Raw genomic sequence first — 23,718 nt, 5'->3', positions numbered from 1 at the left:
GGGAGTGGGGAGATAAAGGGGTGATAGCTAAAGGGTACAAGATTTCTTTTTGAGATAAAAAAAGTTTTCAAATTAGCTACGGTAGTAGTTGCACATATCTGTCAATATACTAAAAAACATGGAATTGTATACTTTGGGTGAATTGTATGCTGCATGAATTATATTTCAATAAAGCTGTTAAAGAAGAATAGATTGAACAGGTTTTTCAAAAGTCTGTTTTATGTTTTTTTTTTAATAAATCTGTTGAGAACTTTGAAAGATACACATGCCTACCCTTCAATGCTTCTGCAGCTTCCTAAGTGATCCAACGGGTGATTTTCAGTGAGCAAGTCTTCTCACCCTTCCATAAACCAAAAAAACTGCTGACTCAAAAGTGGGCAGGCCTGCATTTTTTCTATTGACTTGTTTCCATTTTTATGGCCAAAAGCAAATTTATTTTCTACCACTGAAATGGCAACTGAAGCTTCATCTTCTTTTCAATACATCATTTTTCTTCTCTGAGCCAAATTTTATACAATGCAAAAGATCCCTGGATTTTCAATTGTCAATAGGTGAGCAAATGATTTTTTCTTTTTTTTTTTTTCTTTTTTTGCCTGGAAGATGTTTCTGAGGAGGAGCTCACAGTCACCCAGCTCCCACTCTTCTCTTCTGTACATCTCCTCATATCTAATTTCTCATAGAAACTGCTATCAAGTGGGTATAAATAGCTTTTCAAAGTTAGGACGACACAAAATGTCAGGCTTATACTGTTCTCATTAGTCGGAGCGTGCTTTCTTCCCCCTCATTTATTCCCACTGATAACTTTCTTAGGCAAGTTCAGCATGTCCTAAAAGCAGCTATTTCCTCTGACTTTCACTATAATGACTTGGATCACTGACCTGATGCGGCATGGCACTCAGCCTTTCTGGAACATATTTTCTTCATTAAAAACTGTGACGGATGATGAGAGAGGATCGCGCCACCGTGGGTCAGGCTGGAGATAACCACAGGCAAGGAAGTGGTAAGCCTTCGCAGTTCAGCACACCCAGGGCTCGGAGGAAGATGGTCCTCCCCAAGGCTCACGGTTTCTAAGCCCACACAATGTTTCAGTTGGGGTCCCCAGGCAGAGAGATGTCAGACACTCTGAGGCTCAGGAGGCTGCACCTTTGCAAGGCAGAGCTAGGGAAGGAAAGATGGAAGGGTCCCTGCTGCCCCAAGGAGTCCAGTCCTGAGGCATCAGTGTTCAGTGGGACGGAGGAGGAGCTGACCCTCCCAAGGGCGGGGCCACGCACTGGCTAGGAAGCAAGGACAAAGGAGGCCCTTGGTACCTGCCTCTCGGGGAGTCACAGCTGAGGGCCCAGGACCCTCCTGGCTGTCTTCTCATCTGCCCTTCATCCTGTGATGAGAGAAGAGGGAGGTTGCCAGTTGGGTGCCCACCTGCATTCGGCCCTCCTCTCCAGGCGAGCTGACCTCCACGGCCCAGCCTTCTCCGTTAGAGCCTCTGGGCCAGCTGGGTCAGAAGGTGTTCATCAAAGGCGGCCCAGAGAGCCTTAGAAATAAGCTCCCCTATACCAGGGACAAATGGCCTGCCCAGCTCCTGCTGCCCCACCAAGCTCCCCCCCCCACTACCAAGAACAGGCCAAGGCCAGACCAGAGATGACATCCCACTCACAGTAAGGGATTAACAAAATCATCTGGGTTGTCCTTCATAGAAAAATTAAATCTGAACAGCCCCCAGGAATCCAGTGGAGGAAGATACCACACAGAGGCCCTCACAGTTCCCCTCTGAACTGGACATGAGAACTTCCTGCTCCCTCCACCAGACCACAGAAAGGGCACTAAAACTCCCGAACATCTGCCTAGAGCAACAGCAACTCCGAAGTCAAGCGTCTGGTTACGTGACACAGAGGTCAGCCAGCTGCAGCCAAATCCCCACCTGGATGTCCAGGAAACCGAGGACAGAGAAGCCAGGCCCCTGATGACCCACAAGATCTCAGCCAAAACTCCTCCACCCCACCGCCCTGGGCTGCTGCAGCTACCAGGCAGAACCATCAGAAGTGTGTGGAGAGAAACGCAAGCCTTTGGCCCACACTTACCGGGACAACCCTGCTTTCTTGTAATCCTGGCGGTCCCTTCCGTGCATGAAGCAAACAGGATTTGGTGTGTACATTTGGAAGACTCTTTACATACACAGGTTCACAAAGCAGAGAAAATTAATCCTCAGTAGACCCATAGTCTGATTTGGGGGTTGGAAATTATAGTCCCTAAAAATACACACCAGGACATACTTTATATTTTTAATGCAAATATTTACATTCCAAACAAAGGAGCATGGAACTTGAAGCCGAGCTATTTATACCAGCTATAAGAAACACCAGCAGCCTCCACATTTCTCGCCTGAGTAGATGGCTCCGCTTATATTCCTGAAACAACAACCAAATTTCCATAACATTTTCCCCTAAGGCCCTCAAGACACAAAAAAACTGTGGTTACTACGTTTTAACAGCCCCAAAACCTAATGCCAGGAAATCCAAGGTTATTCCATTAGGCTCTCGACTCCTTGGGAAATTGAGTGACAAGTGTGAGCTCTCCTGTGCCACACTATCAAACTTAGGGTTCACATAAAACCTCCAGGATAAACTAGCCTTTGGAAGAATCATTTTTAATTGATGCATTAATGCAACACGTGGCGGTCACTGGCCACTAAGTGAGAGTCCAGCTACACAGATGTGCCGTGAGTCCCAGACACCCTCGTCCTGAAGAGTCTCGTCAGGCTGGGAGAGCAGACTACACCCAGGAAACTGGAGCCCAGCACAGTGTGGAACAGGGTCAAGGTTGAGAAATACCATAGAGGAAAACTGCAGAAGCTCAGAGGAGGAAGGCTCCACCTGGATGCGGGAGGGAGGTACGGGGAAGAGATGGCAAGAATGACAGGCAAATGCTTCCTGAAGGCAGTGGGGGTGGGAGAGCTCAATGACGAAGTAGGCAGATGTGGGAGCTCCCCCTCTCCAGTGGCTGGAGGACCCAAGTGCAGCCAAGCCCAGGCCTGGCTGGCCAGACAGACAGAGCCAGGTCTGGTAGAAGCAGAGGCCCTTTAGGGGCCTGGGACCAAGAGAGAGGAGGCAAAGAAGCTTCTCCAAGCCCAGGCTAGGAGTCAACCACTACCTCAGCTCCCTGTGAATTGCGTTCAAGTTAGAATGCGACCTTGAGATCCATGGCTCACCATTATCTCAATCATGCTCTGCCAACAAGTAGGAAAGAGATTTCTTGAATTTAAAGCCAGATTATTTCCTGGAGCAGACAACACCACCTACTTGACACACTGTGGCCACCTCTACCAAGTACGTACCTAACAGATGCCATTGACCACCCTCCCACCGTGGGCCAGGCACGGAGCCCAGCAAGTCATATTCCTTGCCACGGGGCGACTCTTCTCCACCACTCCAGATGTTTCCTTCCATGAGCAGGACGCTCTCCCTGTGTAACTTTCCTGTTGTCTATACCTGGTGGTGTCTACACCATCCCAGGAATATGGAAGGAGGGCCTGCACATGAAAGCCCAGCCCTGCCTTTCCCCATGGCAAGAAGGCCCTTCACCCTGCTGGGAGAGGCTTCTCCAGCTCCACAGGCGATGGGGTGGGCAGGTCTGCCTGACTGCCCCAGTCCCCCACTTCCTTGCCCACTGGTTCAGCCACATTCTCCAACAACAGCTGCAGTCGGGACGGCCATCGCATGCGGATTTCCACCTGCCTTCCTCCTCCTGTATCTCTCCATAGGTTTAGACCTTGCCCAGAAAAGAGTGGTTCCACGTGGGGAGCTCCCCTGAACCCTAAATTGTACTATTTCAAATACTCAAGCCATCCAACCAGGTAGAGATCATTAACCCCAGTTTACAGATGAGGAAACCGAGATGCAAGGTAAGCCACTTGACCAGAGTCACAGGAATGGGACGAAGCAGTACTGCATGAACTTGAACCTGAGTCTGCGTGGATCCCAGGCTCAACCCACTACCTGCCCTGCCCCACCCAGTGCCTATGGCATCTAACACTTGCGCTAAAAGAGCATCCTTGTCACGGGGACCAAACATCTGGCTGACAAGAAATGTGAAGGTACAGGTGAACTTACCGCCATCAGCATGAGTGAGCTGCCAGGGCTTACAAAAGGGAACACAGCTGCCCAGACCACTTTCATGGAAGGATAAGATAATACATCTTACACCTCTCTTGACCTCTTAGACTCTGAAATGCAGGCTCTGGCCTCCTAGTAAAGGTGCCATGGGCCCAGTCCCTCGGGACAGCTACCTACAGGGACACAGAAGAGCAAAAGCAGGACAGAACCTCCCTAAGATAGATCCAGGGCCACCCCAGGAGGGATGGCATTGCCGCTTCTCCTTGTATGCCCTCCCCCTTGGTGGCCACACCACTATCTTTTTGACCACAGGGAGCAAAAGAGTCTGGCAGGGGCATATTCCGTTTCAAGAGAAAATGCTAAGCCGCCAAGTTCCAGCCTATTGTCAGAAAAACATAATTGTGCCTGGCCTGTATCTAATTATTTGCCCATGTTGGGGTATTTTCCAGGCACCTGGGTGCCTGGGCTGTCTGTTTCAATTTTTACCACAAATGCAATTCTGGAAAGTGTCCAAGTTTCCATTATAATGATACCCTCTGCTTTTGAGGATCTGCCAGCCTTACTTTCTTCAGAGATCTAAAAGGCCTGGGCCATGATGAGTTCTAGAAATGTAAAATAGGCATCAGGGAGAGCCTGCTGAAGCCAGGAGGCCCCCCTCAGACCCCCTCTGGGCTCTTTTAAGCTGGGAGTGGGGCGAGATGTAACATTCAAGTGAGCTACACCAGCACAGTTCCAACTAGAGCCGCGCGGTCTCCTCTCTCTGGTTAATTGCGTCAAATATGGGCACAGCCGAGCTGCTCCACAGCCTGGCTGCAAGGTCAGCTGAAGGGTCTTGAAGGGTGGCTGTTTACCAGTGTTCTCCTCGCACAGATGAGGAGACAGAGTCCAGAGAGTGAAGCCACCACCCTAAGAAAACCTAGCTGGAGCCAAGGCTTGCAGGGGCTCCCGCCTATACCCTTTGAGGTAGAATATACTGGAATCAAATATGGAGACATGCATGGTTAGGAGCTCCAGGGCTAAAGAATACCACCCGAGCCAGTGCTTACTGAGCACTTACTGGATGCCAGGCACTGTGTCAAGCACCGGCAGGTATTAACTCTTTGAAAAGACACCCGTCCTCAGGCCGGGGCGAAGTCTTCCTGAACACTCCAATCCCAAAGTCGCTACCCCGGGCTCCCGCTGCACTTTGCCAAACCCTGTGAGGTGCCTGTCAACGGCGTTATGTAACTCTGACTTGCACAAGCTCCACCTCGCCCATTGATCTGAGTGCTGTGCTGTGTGCTGAGCACTGACTCTCTGCCCCCATGCACCTGGCCCAGGACTGCAGGGCAGAAACGCCGCAAGTCCTGCTGCAAACGGTCTCCTTTCCTCCCCATCCCTTTGGAAATCAGCAAAGATGAGAAACTGCTTCCCACTTGCCACCTCCCCACAACTTAACCACTTGCTGATTCACGCCGCCTCCTCCTTCTGGAGCCACAGTTGCTCTTCTCCCCTCACCCCCTTATTTCCCTCCTGCCTCCACCGTCATTCCCAATCCCTCCTCCTGCACATCCGGATGGCTGAGAGCTTGGTGTGTGTCATCTCCAACAGCCTCCCAGCCCTCTAAAGGACACAAAGGGATACACCTGTGTGACCTGCCTAGCAGAGGGCCAGCATCAAACCTGTAGGGACACAGCACGTGATAGCTCTTGCAATGAACTGCCTTCCCATACTTACAATTTAAAAAATCTATATTGGCCCAAATGGACACAAAACCTTTCTCCTCCTTCCTGGACACTCCTAACTAGACACCTAGACTGGACACACTAATTAGATAACTGTTCCCTTTATGCTCCATCTCCTGCTGTGGAGACACAGGTCTACACATAAATCATTTTGTCCCAGTGCTTTATTTGAAAGGAGAAACCATCTCAGTAAAGAAATCAGACCCTCATACTGGAAGCCAATAAAGAAATGCCTTGTGCAGTGGAAACACTCAGTCTCCCAACACTTAGCCAGCTAAGTGCAAACACGATCTCCTCATTCACAGCACAGGAACAGAATGACCCTTTGAAGTAACTTAATCTCATACCTGAGCGTCCCCTTTACAAACCAGAAGGGGAGGGAGGCTGCATGATTCTCACCAGTGACTGAGTCACTCCCAAATCACAAGCTGCTAAAGAGACGTCCGCTGGCTGATTGCTCAGATCAATGACACTCCCAAGTCAGCTACCACTTTTAAAAACAGTCTCTGCTTTTAGAATTTAGACGACTCCTCTTTCATACAAATGCACTCCAAACAGCATCTCTGCAATCCTGGGCCTGCTGAGGCCCCAGGAAGGGGGACAGTGCCAGAATGTGTAGATGGGAAAAATGAGAGCTGCCAATTATAGGGAACGTCCACTCCTCTGGGAATTTCTAAGAGGCCTCAGCCCAGCACAGCAGAGATGCAGGAGCTGGCCAAGAGCTGGAGATCAGAGACCCCCTGACTTCCCACTTACTGGCTATGTGACCTTGGGCAAGTCACTCCCAACTTAATATCATACCTGAGCATCCGCTGCTCACGGGGTGGGTGACTCCCACCCACTGCTCTGAAACTCAATGTCCACACCTGGAAAGGGAGGCTCCTCACACTCTCCCGAGTCCACCCTCCACTCCCCCACTCCTGCTCCCAAGCCTTGCTTTGCATCACTGCCCTTCCGGGCTCTTTCGGCAGCTTCTAGACCATTTGTCTGTCTACACAGCCAATTCCGCTTGTCCCCCTCCCATGAGGACTGGGATCCTGTCTGTCCTATCCTCACCAAATCATCCCACAGGCTCAACTGCAGGATCTATTTGGTGAAAGGAATTATATGAAAAGGTTCATGCAGATGACTTTCCATATCATGGGAATTCATTCAACAGCTGCTGAATGAACGGATGGCACACGAGTACGTGAAGGAGCTCTGCCCGCCTCACCTCCAGCCTAGGGACCTGGCCACAGGCATGATGGGCAGCCATCAGTTCTTAGTCTCTGGGCCCACGATGGGTATGGCTCCTGTGCCCTGCTCTCTGATGCAGTGACACCCTTCCCAGTAGATAAGCACTGGGCCAGATGGCAAGCTTCAGACCTCCTGGAAGGGCACTCACCCCGAACCCTCTACCATACTTCTGGAATTTGAGCCCACATTTAAATACCCAGGCCGGAGAATCCTCTCAAAAACTCACAAGACCTGTCAACTCTGTGTTCCCCCACAACTGGCCGAAACTGAGTCGAGGCTGTCCCCTGTACTTGGGCATGTGCTTACCTGTTCAGGACAGCCCTGGGGTCTCCCTCTTCTCCCCAGCCCCCTCCACTAGCAGGGCACCTTCCAGCCGAACTAGAAACGGCTTCGACCACCACAACCCAGCACTAATCCACAGCTTCCCCTACTGCAGACTCTTGGCGCCCAGCCAGTTAACTTGGAGTTTCTTTTCTCCTGTTTCTCAAGATGCCAAATAAGTAGAATCCGCTTCTCACTTTACCAACCTTTCCCCAAACACTTCTTCTTGACGCAGGAATTAATCTTCTCTCTTCCAGGCATGTGAAAAATCAAATGCTTCTGACATCTCACCTTTCCTGGCCAGGGGCAGCAGCAACCAGGGATGACAAAGGTGTGGAATGAAACTGCAGCCCTCACAGCAGCCACAGTGACCCGGCTGGGTCCCTGGCCAGGTCAGTGGCTCAGACATGGCAAGCTTTGATCATCCAAGAAAAGCAAGACACACATGTGATGACCATTGTGGGCCAACCTGCCTGCCACCCACCGGACAATACCCTGGATGAATTACCCCTGCGTGCTTCACCTACAAGCCAGCTCACTGCAATCATCCACTGTCCAGAGGAGAGAGGCGCAGAGACAGGGTTGGACTTCTGCAGAGGGTCCCTGAGCTGGCTCTCCTGGGGAGCTGGACTTTGGCGGTAAGCCCAGACCTGCAGCTCCACCTCCAGCTCACCTATGTGCCCACAGGAAGGCCATGACAAGCCACTTTACCTCGCCACCTCAGTGTGCCCATCCAGGAGGTGGCAAGAAAGAAAATCTTCTGACAGTTTCTCGGGAATTTGGGGAGAAAAATTTGTTTGGTAAAAACTACCTACTTAGAAGGCATTTTTATTCCTGTGCTACTTTGAATAAAATCATATATGATCTATGTATGTACTTATGTATCAATCAAGAGATCCTAGTTCAACATTCAGTTTATAAAATTAGTAAGTGCCACGTTCTGGAAGGGAGGGTTCCTGATTTTGCAAGCTTGGGGGTGGTGGGAGGAGGAGCAGGAAAGCAGCGGATGGATAATGGTCCAGGAAGGTCCAAGGAGGGTCCAGGAGAAACGCTAGACAAAACTCTAGGCCTCAGTTTACTTCAGGGCCCCTCAGGGGGGTGCAGATGCCCTCTGAGGCCTTTCTGCCCCAACACTGGGTGGCTACCCTAACCCACCGAGGCATCCCACAACACTCAGGAATTGCAGCTGATAAAGTGGGGCTGGGGGCACTGCCAGGGCGCCCAGAGGCAAGGTGAGTCCCTCTGCTCAGTCTCACTGACCGGCTTGTCACATCCCTCTGCGGGGCATCCCGGAGCCATACTTCATTCCCGAGAACTCGGTACCATTAACTTACCCAACGTGAACAAGGCGAAGGCGCCCAGCTGTCACAGCGGCTCCGCGCACGCCAGCAGACGAAGAAGGGCCCCCGTCCCCATGAGCTGGTCCCAGCCCCCAGCCTGGCAGCCTCCTTCGCGGACTTCCCTACACCCGGCGCGGACCTCCAGCCGCCAGCAGCCGGCAACCCAGCCCCAGCCTTCCTCGCCTATACCCGCCGTCCCAGCCGCGCTGGCCGGCCCCGGGCGCAGGGCGGGCAGGCAACGTGGGCACCCGGACCACGACGGCAGTCAAGCAGCTGTGCCCAGGACCCCGGCGGCTCCGAAGCCTCAACACGTACACACTCGAGCGCACGCCGGCCAATCCGTTGCCTGGAGGAGTCGGAAAGGCGCTTCCACGGCTCTTTATTCATTCATTCTCCCAAACGCAAGGTTCCCTTCGCCCCGGCGCCTCCATCCTGCCATCTGAAGGGGCCAATTGCGCCACAGCCCGCCACCCAGCCACCCACAGCCACCGCGTCCTATCCCCCGGCACACACAACCCAAGAGACTCGCATTTCATCTCCACTGCCAGAGTCGCCTCCGCGCCCGGGCCGCTGCCACCTGGCTCCCCAGCTTCGCCGCCCCGCAGCCCTGGATCCCCCCGCCTCCGGCCCCACCGCGCGACTCAGACCTGCCTCGCCCGGGTCGCCGCACCCAGGCCGGCCAGGGACGCCGCCGCCACAGCCGGGAAGCGCCGGCAACTCCCGAGTCACGCCGCCTCCCGAGACGCGGCGGGGCGCAGGGAGGGGACAGCAGTGGGGGCGGGGCGGCGAGGAGGGAGAAGGAGGGGGCGGGGAGCAAAAGTTCACACCGCTCGGGGCTCAGCCGCGCCCCCATCTCTTCCCAGGCCCGCCCCCGCCATCTCCCTCCCTGAACCGGGTCCCACGGGCGTAGGCGCCGGAGAGCTCTGGCCGGAACGGCCGCAAGGCTACAGCCGGGGTTCTGGAAGCGTATCCGAGCTGGAGACCGGGGAGAGAGTGGCTGATGCCCACTTACCTCCCCCGGGCCGCGTCTGGAAACTTCCCCAAAGTGCAATAGGGGTGTGGGGGCGGAGCGCAAGGCAGAGGGGAATCCCCGACCCCTACTACCAAACGACGCGCGCTCACACCGCGAAAGCACTGGTCTGTCCGTCGGTCGGTCCCCCGCCTGCGGCTCGCAGAGCTGGGCGGTGCAGGGGCGCCCCGATTCCGACTACTGGGCTCCTTCTCCCGGACAGCCCGCCCGTGCGTTCCCCGCGGCGTGCGCCACCCGCGGGCCTCCGGCTATCCACGGCGCCACCACGCCACTGCTCGGTCCCCTGTCCCCTCGCTCCGACCTCGTCCTCTCTGGGAGGGAAGGGGCGTGCGTCGCCGCTGGGCAACCCTTCCTGCGGGGTCCTCAAGCGCGCAGGGCTCCCGGAGCGCCGCCAGGACCAATGGGGAAGGGACACCTCCCGCTGGGGATCGCTGAAGCCTCGGGGAGGCCGAGCCAAGGGGCGCGGGGCCCAAACCTGCCTCGGCTCGTCTCACTCGCTCGCAAGTTCATTGTCTGCCTGGGCCGCCGCGGCCACCGCCACCACCACCACCGCGCTGTGAGCGCCGCGGGGAGTGAGGCTGCGCGCAGCCTCCGCCGGTCCGGACTCCCTACGCCCAGCCCCGGCAGCTGCCGGCGCTGCCTGGCCAGAACCCGCGGAGCAGCGCCGGAGCCCCGAGCCCAGAGCCAGACCTCCTACCGCCGCTCCTCGCCGCCCCCACCTCGGCATCTGGCGCCTAACTTGTACCTGAGAAGCCTGAGTCCAGCCCGAGAGCCTCTGCGGCTCCGGCTCCGCGGGAGCGCGCTCAGCTCCCGAGGCTCTAGCCCCGCATCCAGGGCGCGTCAACCTGACTCCCCGAGCGCAGGGAGGAAAAGTTTGGGAGTGACGTGCAGACGGCGAATGAAACATCCAAAGAGAACCCTCCCCCCGCCCCATGTCGCGCTGACACACATCAGCTCGAGTCTGGAATGCGAGATCAAGGCGTGTGCGCCGAGCGGTGGGTTTGGCCCCCGCCCCCTCCCCCTCCGAGTCAACACTGCTTGTGTGTTGCAGTGATTCCAAATAAAAGCACATCGAAACCCCTGAAGTCTGACAGTGACACCTTGCCAGAGACTTTTTTTTTTCTTTTTTTTTTTAAAGACGGAGTTTCGCTCTTGTTGCCCAGGCTGGAATGCAATGGCGTGATCTCGGATCACTGCAACTTCCGCCTCCCGGGTTCAAGCGATTCTCCTGCCTCAGCCTCCTGAGTAGCCGGGATTATAGGCGTGCACCACCACGCCCGGCTAATTTTGTATTTTTAGTACAGACGGGTTTCTCCATGTTGATCAGGCTGGTCTCGAACTCCCCACCTCAGATGATCCGCCCGCCTCCGCCACCCGAAGTGCTGGGATTACAGGCGTGAGCCACCGCGCCTGGCCGCCAGAGATATCTTTAAGGAACCTGGTGGTCTGGAGCCAGCCCATAGATTAATATTCAAGGCCACAGCGCTGGTGAGTTAGGCGCCCTCTGTTGTATTTGCATCCCGGGAAGGCTGGCCCGGCTCTTTGGCCCGGAGTGTTTGCTTCTGCCGGGAGGTAAAGCTCAAGCTCTGCAGGACCCCGAGCGCCACTGCCTGCCGCAGTGGCCTGGAGTCTGCCCCAGGGAACTACCTGGACAGAGCGAGGGCAAGAAAGTGGCACCAGTGGCCAACTCCACTGACTCTAGGCTGAAGATGTCATCAGTTAAAGAAAAGACACATGAAATTCTGGCAGATTCGCTCAGAGGGCCTTGCAGCACCAAGCCCAGCCTCTCAAGAAACTGAGGTCCAAGAGGCAAAAAGGATTTGCAGTTTTTTGCCGGCCTGTGTTCCCGTGGCCCGAGTCCAGCACCCTCTTCCTCCAAGCAACCAGCAGTTGAAATGAAAGTGCTCCCTTAACTATAGACTGCATGCCACCGAAGGGTCATTCCTGACAGTGCCTTCTCCCCATTATCTCTTTATTGCTGGAGGCTTCATCTCACCCCCCTGAAGCTACAGTCCACCCTGAGGTCATAAACTTCTGCTCAGCATCCATGGCAACTAATTCAGAGGTCACCATCAGAGGATTATAACTGCAGATGGGAAACCAGGATGAGAGGGGAGTTCTTTAAAATCCTGTCTTGTTTTCCTACAAATAATGCCTCTTACATAAAATCTGCGAAGAACCATGAATGCAGCAAAGAGACTTGCCTTAGAATATCAGACTAGATTGCTTTTTCCATATAGACTCCACTTGGTGATTTTTGTTCTTTATTATTTTTTTAAACAAAAACCTATTTCTGAAAATACAATGAGCTGCTTTTTGCAGGGTTCACAATTCCCAATAGATGATGATGCCATTTTTCAAGGTCTCACACACGTTGTGGCTTTGGGACTTATTTATTAGCTCCCAAGAAAAGCCTGCCTTTCAGTGAGGTTTATATACTCGAGTAATTGCATCAGGGGACACAGAGCAGGTTGCTGTTAAAGAGGGTTGGTTGTACATGCGTCTGCAAGGAAGGCCCTGGGCCAGGCAGCTGTCAGACCAGCGTGCAAAGGGTTTAAACAAACACAGGGAAGGGTCTGTGGAAACAGCAAGGAGGAAATCCCCTTCTGTAAGGGTGTGTGGAACATTATTTTAGGGCCACACATACTGCCGGGGAATAATGCCTTTCCTCTCCCCGCTCCAGGTAAACACATAACTCCGTTATGGAGATGGCACTGGGCCCACCCAGATCACCTTCAAATTCAGGTGTCAGAAACCACAGTTGACATGGAGCAAATTGTTTTTAAGTAAAAATCACGGTACTGCTTTGATACGAATTCCACCAGGGACTTTCCAAAGGTGTTTATACACGTGCCTGAGATTAACTAGAGGGTGACTTTTTCCCTTTCAATCCTAATTTCAAAAAATTACCCAAGAATTGCACTTGGGCCTGTTATTGCAGAGAATTGAAAGAACACCCAAATGCCAGGTCCCTGTGGGTGGGTGGAAGGATAGACAAATAAATGTGTAACTGCAAGAGAGGTTGGTACCAACATGGTATTAGCAAGTCATGGCTGAAAAAAATGCAGATACTGGCCAAGCACAGTAGCTCATGCCTGTAATCCTACCACTTTGGGAGGCCGAGGCAGGCGGATCGCTTGAGGTCAGGAGTTTCAGAAAAGCCTGGCCAACATGGTGAAACCCCGTCTCCACTAAAAATACAAAAATTAGCATGGTGGCGCATGCCTGAAGATTGAAAGAGAATCGCTGGAACCTAGGAGGCAGAGGTTGCAATGAGCCGAGATCACACCACTGCACTCCAGCCTGGGCGACAGAGTGAGACTCCCTCTTAAAAAAAAAAAAGAAAAGAAAAGAAAAAAGAAAGAAAAATAAAATGCAGATACTTTCAGAAAATAAATCCCCACTTCCCCTGTGTGCACTCTAGGCCCCCACAACTGTGGATTTAAATTGCCTGGGTTCAAATCCTACTTCTGCCACCCACTAGCTGAGCAACCTGGGCAAGTCACTTCTTCCCATGCCTCGGTTTGAGGCATCTGATAGCACCTACGAGTAGTTGACTGAGATGTTGATCCCAACTCTTCATTCTCCTGTGGTGGTTATTACACATATGCGTCCTTGTCACAGCCTTCCAGTGTGGGGATTGTACTTCCCCATTCCTTGACTTTGGACTTGCTTTAGACAATGAGACAATGGGGAATATAACTGGATCAGAGGCTGGAAGTGTGCTTGCAGGGCCAGACCTGCTTTCCTCTTTTCTGGTGGTCCACCATGAGAAGAACACGTTGCTGCCTCTTTCAGAGAGGCTTCAGAATGAACACACATGGAGGATACCTGAACTTGACTTGCCGTCTGGAGCCATGTCACTCCACATACAGCAGGACTCAGAGCTGCTACAGGCAACCTACAGACACAAGAGCAAGGCAGGGAAAATGCTTATTGTTGCAAGCCACTGAATGTTGCAAATGTTTTGTTACACAGCATTGTTGTGGCTGTAGCTGGCTGATACGTGGCCTCAGTGGACTGGTATCAAGACTGAAGACAAAGTATTTTAAAAATACTCAGCACAATTCCTGGGACACAGTAAGAGTTGAAAATCGTAGCTCTTATTAGTAATCATTATTATTGCAAGTAGTTTTTTTCCATGATAGTCACATAATTGAATGTTTGTTAACATGCAGTTGTGTAATGAATTGAATCCATGAATAAGTATAACTCGAATAAAGATTCTGTAAGAGATGCTACAAGGACACCAGCAAACTGGAATGTCAGGGACCTGCCACAATCCTTGAAATCACGTTCACTTACTCATTCATTATTCACTCATTCAGCAGACACTCTCTTAACACCTGCTGTGTGCCACTCACAGGGCTGAATGTTGGCACCACTGAGGTCACTAAGACTTAGCCCCCTCCTGAAGAAAGGGACCTTCAAAGTCCCACGTTGTGACAAGCATTGTGCTGAGCACTTTCCCATGCCTGTGAGGCCAGTATTATTTATCCCCATTTTTCAGCCCAAGAGACTGAGGCTTGCAAACCAAACACTTAGGCAAAGACAAAAAGCCATACCTGTTCCATGAGCGTGCACCAGTGCCGATGAGTTGAAGTTCATAGTGGGCAGACCCATTAGGGAACACCGTGGGGCAGGGCAAAGAATGGACACACCTTGTCGCTCTCTGCCTCCTGCGTGCTAGGAGGGGCTCAGTAAACCCTGAAGCTCAGGAGCCCCAGGTCCTGCTCCTGCCACTGAAAAGGGCTGCACCTGGGTGTGAGGGAGCCCTTCGGGTCATTGCAGAGGCCTTCAAATTCATTTTGGCAGCCCTGGCTTCAGATTTCTGCCACCTCTGCCACCAGCAACGACCTGCCTCCCACTCTGTGACTTTGACAAATTTAGACTGCTCAGTAACCTGAAGTGCATTTCAATTTCATAAATTTAGCAATGCTCTGGTTAGGTGGCTCCCTTCTGCAGTAATGCATCCATTAAGTGCACTTTAAGCCCATTTTGGTATGCTAATCCATCACAAATCGACGTGAAATTTGGGTTCTTGTGAAAATTTCCTACACCCCATCCAAAACCTCTACCGGATTTAGGACAATAACAACTAGTGGTTCCTTAGAACAGCAGACTTCGGCTCTGCATCAAACCTTCAGTGAAAAAAGGAATGGGGTTAGTTTTAAACCAGTGTCCAGGCTTGTATATTCACAAGAACCGGCTGCTCTTACAGGGTCCTCCTGAGGGGTGGTTCGCTTGTTCCAAAAGTGCTGCTGCAGCTTTAAAATTTCAGAGCTCTGTTCCAGAGAAACGGAGTGCTGTATGTCTCTGCATTCCCCACCCCTAGCTCAGAGCCTGTAAATGTTTATGAATGACCCAGCTGGAATCACCTGGCTTGATTAGCACTTACTCATCCATCAGACTTCGTTAGCTTCATATGATTTCACTATGTCCTGATGAAGACTAGGGATCCTAAAACACAGGCAGATGCCTCTGAAGGAAAATCAGATGCAAACCCCCAGTGCCTCCAGTGATGACCACGTCATCAGAATGGTGCAACCTGTTTATCCTACAGCCTCTGAGGCCGGAAGGAATGTGCAGCCAGTAATTGACAATACAAAGAACCTACAGGTGATAAAAGAGATATAATGTCATTGTTATCACCAACTAAGACTCTGTTGCTACCAATTGTTGAAGGGCAGCACCTATTAAGTAGATGTTTTTAGCTGCATAATAGACATTGCGCCAATAAGATAAAGTTTACAGCTGGTAGCGTTCTCACTTACTTGCTTCTGTCATAAGATCTACAACCCATTCAACAGCAAAAATGAACTGTTGACTTGGTAAATTTAGAGCAGCATTGTCTGCCCTAGATGTGAAATACCTCAGCCTTCTAAATAAATTTCATTTTCCTGGTTGAGCATTTAATGCAGTGAAATGTTACAAAACGGTGTTTAGGAGGATAATAGAAATGAGCACCCACAGGCAGACGCAGCAAGCAGTGCATCATGATGGGCACTCCTCCCCAGCCCAGCTTTGCTTCCAGCTCCAACCCAGACCCGCTTCACCCCCACCACCCCGGGCTCTGTGGGTGTCCACTGTGCACCTTCTCAGGCTGTGCCTGGGAGAGAAGTCTCCATGATATCTTTACTGCTGCTCCTTTACCCCAGTTCAGTGAGCCACAGTCCTCTTCCTCCCAAGCCTGGCTCATCTTGGAAGTGCCTGGACAGTTTTCAAAATGCCGATTCCTAGGCCCCAAATCCAGAGATTCCATGACAGTGGGGTGGGGCCAGTCATCTGAATCAGAGTGTCTGGGGTGGCACCTGGGCACCTGTGTATTTAACAAGCTCCCTCAGCGCCCATTGACCTTTGAGAGCTGCTGGTTTGGACCAGTCTCATGTCTCCCATGAGGCTGTCACAATAGCCTCTTCCTGCCGCTTTCCCCGCCTCCTCTCCCTGCTAGCTGCTAACTGGTTCTTTCTATTTACACAGCCAGGGTCTTTCCAACACACAGATCTGATTCTGTCGGCCCCATGGCTAAACACCTTTGATGCCTATCCTTAGCGCCTCCACTGCACCAACAAGGTTAGCCAGGTCCAAGTCCACATTGCCAGGCTGTGCAGCTGTGGCCCTGCCTCTTCCCTGGGCCCATCTCCCTCCTTGGCTCCTGGACACCCATTGGCTCCATCCACATGGCTTCCCAGAGTGGCTCAGGGGCAATAGACAGGGTGGTTCTGAAAAGATGAGTCCTGTGATAATGGCAGCACAGAACACGGGTGTCCACTTCCAGGAACTCTCTGCTCTTAGATGGGGGTTAGCTCTTTAGGAGTTGCTTAGACGAAAGCAACCACCTGCTGTGGGGATGGCTATGGGTGTGGGTGACAGCTGGGGGCAGGGAGCGGTGTGAGCACCTGTTCAGAAGTGTGCCCCACCCCCACCAGACCCGTGGTAGGCTCACCTGAGCACTAGGTACATGGGCCGCAAGTGCCCAGACTCCAGCTCTGACCTCAACTCCACTATTCCTTTGCTGTGACCCGCTCTGAGCCTCACATCCCTCCCTGTGACATGAAATGTGGAACAGGATTCTCTCCTGGGACTGTCCCCTGTCCAGTGTCATCCAGAATCGGTATCTCTGATTGTGAGAAGTGAACAGAAAGGGATTTCCTCACTCTCTGAATTGATCTTCTGTTGCTGAGTAAGAAATTACCAGCAATTCATGACTTAAAGCAGAATCCATTTTTTTTTTTTTTTTTTTTTTTAATCTCACGGCCTGTAGACCAGAATTCTGATGGGGTCTCGGCTGTGGGTCTCACAAGAATGAAACGCAGGTGTCGGTCAGGCTGGGCTCGAACCTACAGGTCCTGGGGAGGAATCCAAGTCTTGGCTGTTGGTAAACTGAGGCCCCCATATCCTTGCTGGGTGCCAATGTGGGTGCACTCTCTCCGCTTAGAGGCCACCCGCATTCCTTCTGTGTGGCCCTCTCCACCTTCAAACGGCAACTGCATTTTGAGTCTTTCTCACTCTTGAAGCCCCTCTGCCCTCCTTTTCTGCCAGCTTTTAAGGGCTCATGTGATTCCATTAAGCCGACCGAGGATAATTCAGAATAACCCCCTCTGCTGAAGTCAACTGATTAGTAACCTTAATTACATTTGTAGAGTCTCATTTCTTATGTAACCCAACATATTCACGAGCATGACACCAGGGCACAGGTAAAGGTGATGGGGTGATGGGGATAAAGGTCACAATTCTCCAGAGAAACAGAACCAGTAGGATGCATGTATGTGTGCATGCATGTATGTATTTGTGCACTAGAAGAAATTGGCTCACATGATCATGGAAGCTAAGGAGTCCCGGCCCTCAGGTCTCAGCCTGAGTCTGACAGAAGGCATGAGGGGGCCGGCATTCTAGGTGAAAGCAGAGAGAGAGAGTACTCTTTCTTACTCAGCACTCTGTTCTATTCAGGCCCTTATTGAATTAGAGGAGACCTGCCCTCCCCGGGAGCGCTGCCCCCGGGGAGGGCAGTCTGCTTTGCTCCATCTACCAATGCAAATATTAATTTCATCCCAAAACACTCTGATATGGTTTGGCTGTGTCCCTACACAAATCTCATCTTCAACTGTAGTTCCCATAATCCCCATGTGTTGTGGGAGGAACCTGGTGGGAGGTGATTGAATCACAGGGGCCGTTACCCCTGTGCTGTTCTCATGATAGTGAGTGAGTTCTCATGAAATCTGATGGTTTTATAAGGGGCTTTCCCCCAAACTTCACTCAGCATTTCTCCCTTTTGTTGCCATGTGAAGAAGGGCATGTTTGCTTCCCCTTCCACCATGATTGTAAGTTTCCTAGGCCTCCCGAGCCATGCTGAACTGTGAGTCAGTTAAAGCTTTTTTTCTTTTTAGAGTACCCAGTCTCTGGTATGTCTGTATTAGCAGCGTGAGAATGGACTAACACATACCCCCACAGACAGACCCAGAAAAAAGTTTGACCAGATATCTGGGCACCCCATGGCCCAGTCAAGTTGATACATAAAATTAAAAGTCAGCCTATCTCACCCTCTGTGTTAGGAGTTCCAACCAGCTAGTTTGTCCCACTTCTTCAACAAATATTTTCTGAGCAGGCTCCAGGGACATCACACATGAGCCTCCAGGACTCCCACCCTACCCTTGGGAGGCCCACAGTCTGAAAGGCTACAGACAGGGAAGAACCAGGTGCCATGCCCATGTCAGGGCTGGGGCAGGTGGTGCCCCCCATCAGGTGCAGGTTCTTGTGCACTCAATGAGAAGCCAGCCCAGGCAAGGCTTCCCAGCCACATCACTCCAGGCCATGCTCAGGGATTTGCTTTACACAGGGACTCCCTGCACAATGACTGACTCACCATGTTCTTTTGATACAGTCACATAGAGGCAGTTGACACTGAAATATACACAGGTGGAGTTGTATGGTGGCTGGGAGTTGCTTCAATAATGGGCTGTGGGATGAGCTGGGGGTGTCAGAAAATGAGACCAGCCAGGGTCATTGAGGCTGGAGGTATTCATCCCTATTTCTGGTCTATATTTAGAAACAGTCATTTAAAAAGTGTTTTAAAAATGCATTTTAAATGACAGTTTTTGTCTTCCTCAGAAAGTAAAAGCCATCATCGTTTACCATTAAAAAAAATCACAAAGTAAATACAATGAAAAGAAAACAAAGTTACTCAACTCCAACCAGGTACTAATGAGTCCTTCCTCCTTGTTAACAGGAATATGAGTGAGTGTCAGAGTTTAGGGCCCAGGGTCCAGCAGGCTTTCTCACAGGGATCAGTTTTTAGCAAGATGCATCAGTTTTATTTTGACCTTTCTGATTTTAAGAAAGCTGATAACAAAATGTCCTTCTCAGTCTGTGGCCCTGCTGTCTTTAGTGCTGGCTGTCTGCATCACTTACGAGCCCCTGTGGTCTGGGTGAGCCCTGTCTGGGCACACTGCATGTGTGCAGGGGGAAGAGGGATGCAGGTGGGAGACGGGCCAGAGGACGGAGAGAGCACTGGAAGCAGCCAGGGAGAATCCACTCAAGAAAGGGAAGCTCGGGCTCAGAGATGGCCTCCGAGGCCCCTCCTCCCACCTCAGGACCCGAACTTCTTCTCTGGGTACCACTTGCAATCCCCCCACCCTTAAGACTCAAGACCTGGAAGCACTGTTCATGCTCCCCACCCTGTGCTCCAAGCTTGCCCTGGGAAAGGACCAAGGGCCCTCCACACCTGGTTTCAGCATCCAGTGGAAACCCTGCCTCTCTCGCCATCCCCAGGTCTAAGAGGGGACTACTTTGTTGTCTGCTAAGCCTCTGATGTCCTGAGCATTTGAGGACGTTGAGGTGTCATGTTCTCAGCCCAGGCACAGCTCAGGGGCCTACACCTGTGGGCTACATCCCTGAAACCCTGAGGGAGATCAGCTTCACAGCTGGTCCCTCCATCCAGAATTGGGCTTTGGGCCTTCTGGTCCCATGTGAGGCCAGGCCTCCAGGCCTCTTGGCCTTTCTGAGTCCAGGTCTCCAGTCCACCCCAGTCTCCAAGGACAGGGGCTGAGCAAGGATACAGCAAACTACCTGTGCTGAAGCCACAGGGGAAGGATGGGAGTAGAAGCCGATCCCCCTTAAAGAGCACAGGGTCTAGGGGCAGTGAGTGCTTCCTGACCTTACTGCGAGGGACAGGGCAAGGGGATGCTTACCCCACACCAAACTTGTGCCCGGCACTGCACTAGGGCATGCCTATTAGCTCAAGCAAAGACACTGCAGCCTGCCACCTGCCCTGTTCTGGCCACCCTCAGATGGTGTAGAGCATGGTTGCACAGTCCTGACCCATCCAGGCCAGGGGGCTGGGAAATGAATGAGAGGACCCGAGGTGGCCAACAGCGAACGGGTCTTCAGCACCATGGAGCACACATGCCCATCCAAGGAAGCTGCTATGTCTCAGTTCCCACTGGATGGAACATGGGAGTCTGAAATTTGGACATTATTGTGAAATAGCCCAAATAAAAAAAAGTCTTGGATTGGCAACTAAATCAGAAAAAATAATTGTACAATATAGCGAGAACCAATGCCATCAGATTGCAGGAGAGTCCCACAGGCCGTCACTTTGCAACCTCTGGGGTGATAAACACCAGCAGCTGAGTCTGTAGCTCTGCACCAATGGCTTCCAGATGCTTCAGCTAAGCTGAGCCTGCAAGAGCTTGAGTAGGGCTAAGAGGACACTTCCCCATCTACAAGCTCATGCAGTGGGCAAAATGCATACAGCTTTGTAGGAGTTGGGATGGGACTCATTGGCCCTTGAATCAGTGCCCTGTTCAGAGTACCATCCAACCCAGAAATGGGCCAGATGCTGTCTGAGAATCCCACCCCAGCAGACCAGAACCAAACTGGAACCCAGGTGTCTCCTCCAGGAGCCTGAAGGCCACCTGTCACCTTGCTCCAGATTTGCATGTTTTTGCTCCAGCAGCATATGCCAACAGGGACTGCAAACATTTTCAGATGACAATGTCACAATTACAGTCCTTGGGGCAGTTTGCTATTTCCTGTTTTCTCCTTTTATTCCCAAGCCAGGCCAGGCTCTATCACAGGAAGGGGTACAGGGGTGATGGAGCTGAGACTAGGACAAAACAGAGGTGGAGCAGGGCCTACAGATGGGTCACAACTCAATGATGGACGCCACCTTTGATGGTGTCCCTGCTGCCTGAGACCACCTGCCTCTAAACATGGCATCACAATGACTTCTCGCTTTGGAACAGAATTTGCAAAGGCTCCAAGGTTGATGTTATATTGTCCCCTAATGTGGCCTTCAGGTCTCTCCTAGGAGAGCAGCTATAAGCTCTAGCCTGCCCTGATAGGGCTGCAGGGGAGGTGGTTGTGGATGTTGACGGTGTACCTTTCATGGGATGCTTCTTTGCCCTGGTGGACGGCCTGATTAATACGGCCCAAGTGTCTGACCCATGACAAGGTGTCCTTGTCCCTTGTGCTGGCCGATGTCCTTGTGGCTCTTGCCTGACTTGTGTCCAGTTTATTCCTACCAGGATACCCACTCTCTAGAACAGCCCTGAGCAAGAGGGAAGGTAGATTTGGGTGTGTCAGTCAAGTGAGACACAGAGGAGGCAACTCAATAAAACACACGAAATAACAGAAGCAGATGTTATTACTTACAGGTCCCAGAGAGAAGAGGGCAGCATGCCTCAGGGCCAGCAGGCAGCAGGGAGCTGTCTGGGACACGCAGGCTCCACCAGCATGTGGGGAGCAGGGCTGGGGGGACCCATGGGCCAGAGCCTTTACTGGGGTCCAGGGCTTACCTAAACAGGTTTTCCATGGGAGTTCTAGCTGGTGGGTTTAGAGCAAGCAGGCACAGGTATGGGGTTGCTATGGCCGAGAGGGTGTCACTGGGGCATATCTACTCAGTCCATGCAGTGTGGACGTCAGCGGAGTGAATCAAGTAGGCTGTACCCAGCTGTCCCATAGGAGTTGGGGGGCATGGTCACCAGGAGGCCTGGCATAAGGCAGATGTCTGGATCAAACACATTGAGGAACTGGGAGGAACCAAAGAAGTGGAAACTGTCAGGGGGGTCTAAGCTCTACCTCTGGTCTGAGAAAGTTAAATTTATATTCAAAATGGATGCTGGGGCAACGTAAAATTCTAAGAATTCAGTCCAGGTGGAGACTTGGATCAGGGGCCACCCCCTCACTATCCTCATGCCTCTGGGGATATCTGGCCTCTGGTTGGGCCCTGGGTGGGGGCAATTCAAGGAGGGAGGAGCCCAGTATTTGAGAAGTGAAGGAGTGGAGAAGGACATCTCCTGGACCACAGAGGCCCCCAGGCCCTGCACCATGTTTAGGGCTGGCTTCTCTCCTTCCAGAGTGGGAAGCCCCGTCGTCTTTACCAAGATGAGGAGGCCGTGCCCAGTCATCCTCTGAGCCAGGTCCTTGTCTGCCTCCTGCAGGTGCCCAACAGGGGCTGTGTTGGAGACAAAGCTGAGAGTCACCCTCTGGCCCCATCTGCTAATTATCTGCCTCCCCCAGGCTGGGCCTCTGTAAGTCCTGGGAGAGGAGCACCAGTCTCTTCCCAGCAGGGAGCACCTCTGAACCAGCTTTCCAGCAGGCCTTCCCCGTGCCTCCAAGGCATTCGGAACTCAGAAGCCTATTCCTTCAGGATCTGCATCCAAAGCAGCCGAGGGGGGCTCCTCTCTCCCCCCAGGAACCACCAACGCTAACACGTGCATCCCACCTCTTGTCCTCAGGCCAACCAACCAAAGTTGTTACTTCACTGGCTGCAATCAGGGTCTACAGCTGCCTCCCCGGTGGGAGTGGCTGAAAAAACAATTATTTCTTCTTTCAACTCAGTTAGAATACTGAGCCGATAGTTGAAGAGGCAAGGAATCAAATATTAACAGAAATGGCTGTGTAATTCTTATTTGGAATATTAATTTATGTGAAGGGACCGACAGACCAATCCTCTTCTGTGAAGTCCTAGTGAAGGAGCTCTCCCCAGTCTCATCAAAAAGCCTAATACAAATAAACAAGGTCCCGAGGCTGAACAGGACCTGCCCCAGGCAAAGCGCTGCAGTAGCAACACACCAAAAAATAATCATGCCATAAGTATCTCTGTGCAAACGCATTTATATTCATCCAGTTATTTGGGCCCTGGTACCTATCTCTTAAAGGTTCATGCAGGAAATATTAATGCCCCATTTTATAAATGAAACAATAAGCTCAGAAAGGGGAAACGTCTTACCCAGGGACTCACAGCCGATAAGTCGTAACTGTATCAGGAAGGATTGAAATCCAAGTCCAGCGCTCTCCCTGCTAAAGCCCCTGCACTTCGAAAATCTTAATCTCACAGCATCCCTGGGTCTATACCTTATTTCAGCCCATTCTGTAGAAAAAGAAACTGTGTTTGAGAAATCATTGCCTTTGACACCTTCCCAAATCGTCCACCCACCCATTCCCCCCTGTAGCTTCCCAGCACCCTAGGAGCCTAATCCATGTTTCCCAGGATCAGAACCCATGGGGGTGGTGCATCCACATGTGTTTTGCAGTCTTCAGGCTCTCCGGCTCAGTATTTAAAAAATATCAACACACCAAAACCACAGAACACAAGGTTTCCGCACCTTGGCAAATTCCCTGCTGACTCAGCCAGGCTGGGAGGGAGCCAAGTATGGTAACTCCTCCGGCCTTGCGTGAGAAATATTTATTGTTGAATAGTCCTCTGTTTAATAAAAGGCACTCAGGCCTCTTGGCGGGGCAGAGAGGCTCCAGCAAGCACGACTGTATTTCCCAAGCCTGCCACTTTCCGGTGGGATTGTTCAGGGGCACCTTCATCCTCAGTTGTCCAGTAGAGCTTGTGTTTTCCCTCTGCAGAGCACGGGGTGCGACCATGATTTACCTAAGTCAGAACAGGTTTTTCAGTTTCCATTTTCACCCTATTTTGGTTTTGCTTGGTGAACTAGGCAAATGACTTAACT

The 23,718-nt window shown here is 51.9% G+C and overlaps 1 protein-coding gene across 12 annotated transcripts in view; it reads right to left on the bottom strand.

Annotated features, from left to right (window-relative positions):
- Positions 1 to 10,725, bottom strand: part of CHST15 (carbohydrate sulfotransferase 15) — an 85,764-nt gene extending 75,039 nt beyond the window's left edge. For 3 of the 12 annotated variants that reach the window (XR_002734163.2, XM_023224240.2, XM_023224251.2), the window contains exon 1: positions 9,375 to 9,709. The gene's annotated coding sequence lies outside the window, so the exon portion shown is untranslated. Of the gene's footprint in view, positions 1 to 878; positions 1,376 to 2,075; positions 5,530 to 8,721; positions 8,743 to 9,374; positions 9,713 to 10,502 lie in introns of those variants that run through there. The other 9 variants (XM_023224243.2, XM_023224242.2, XM_023224241.2 and 6 more) reach the window with 9 other exon arrangements.
- Positions 10,726 to 23,718: the final 12,993 nt, after the last annotated feature.

Source organism: Piliocolobus tephrosceles, chromosome 9 (assembly GCF_002776525.5).
Source record: "Piliocolobus tephrosceles isolate RC106 chromosome 9, ASM277652v3, whole genome shotgun sequence".
NCBI classification, from domain to species: Eukaryota; Metazoa; Chordata; class Mammalia; order Primates; family Cercopithecidae; genus Piliocolobus; species Piliocolobus tephrosceles.
Note: the sequence above shows the minus strand (reverse complement) of the source record. Positions and strands in the feature narration are given on the sequence as shown.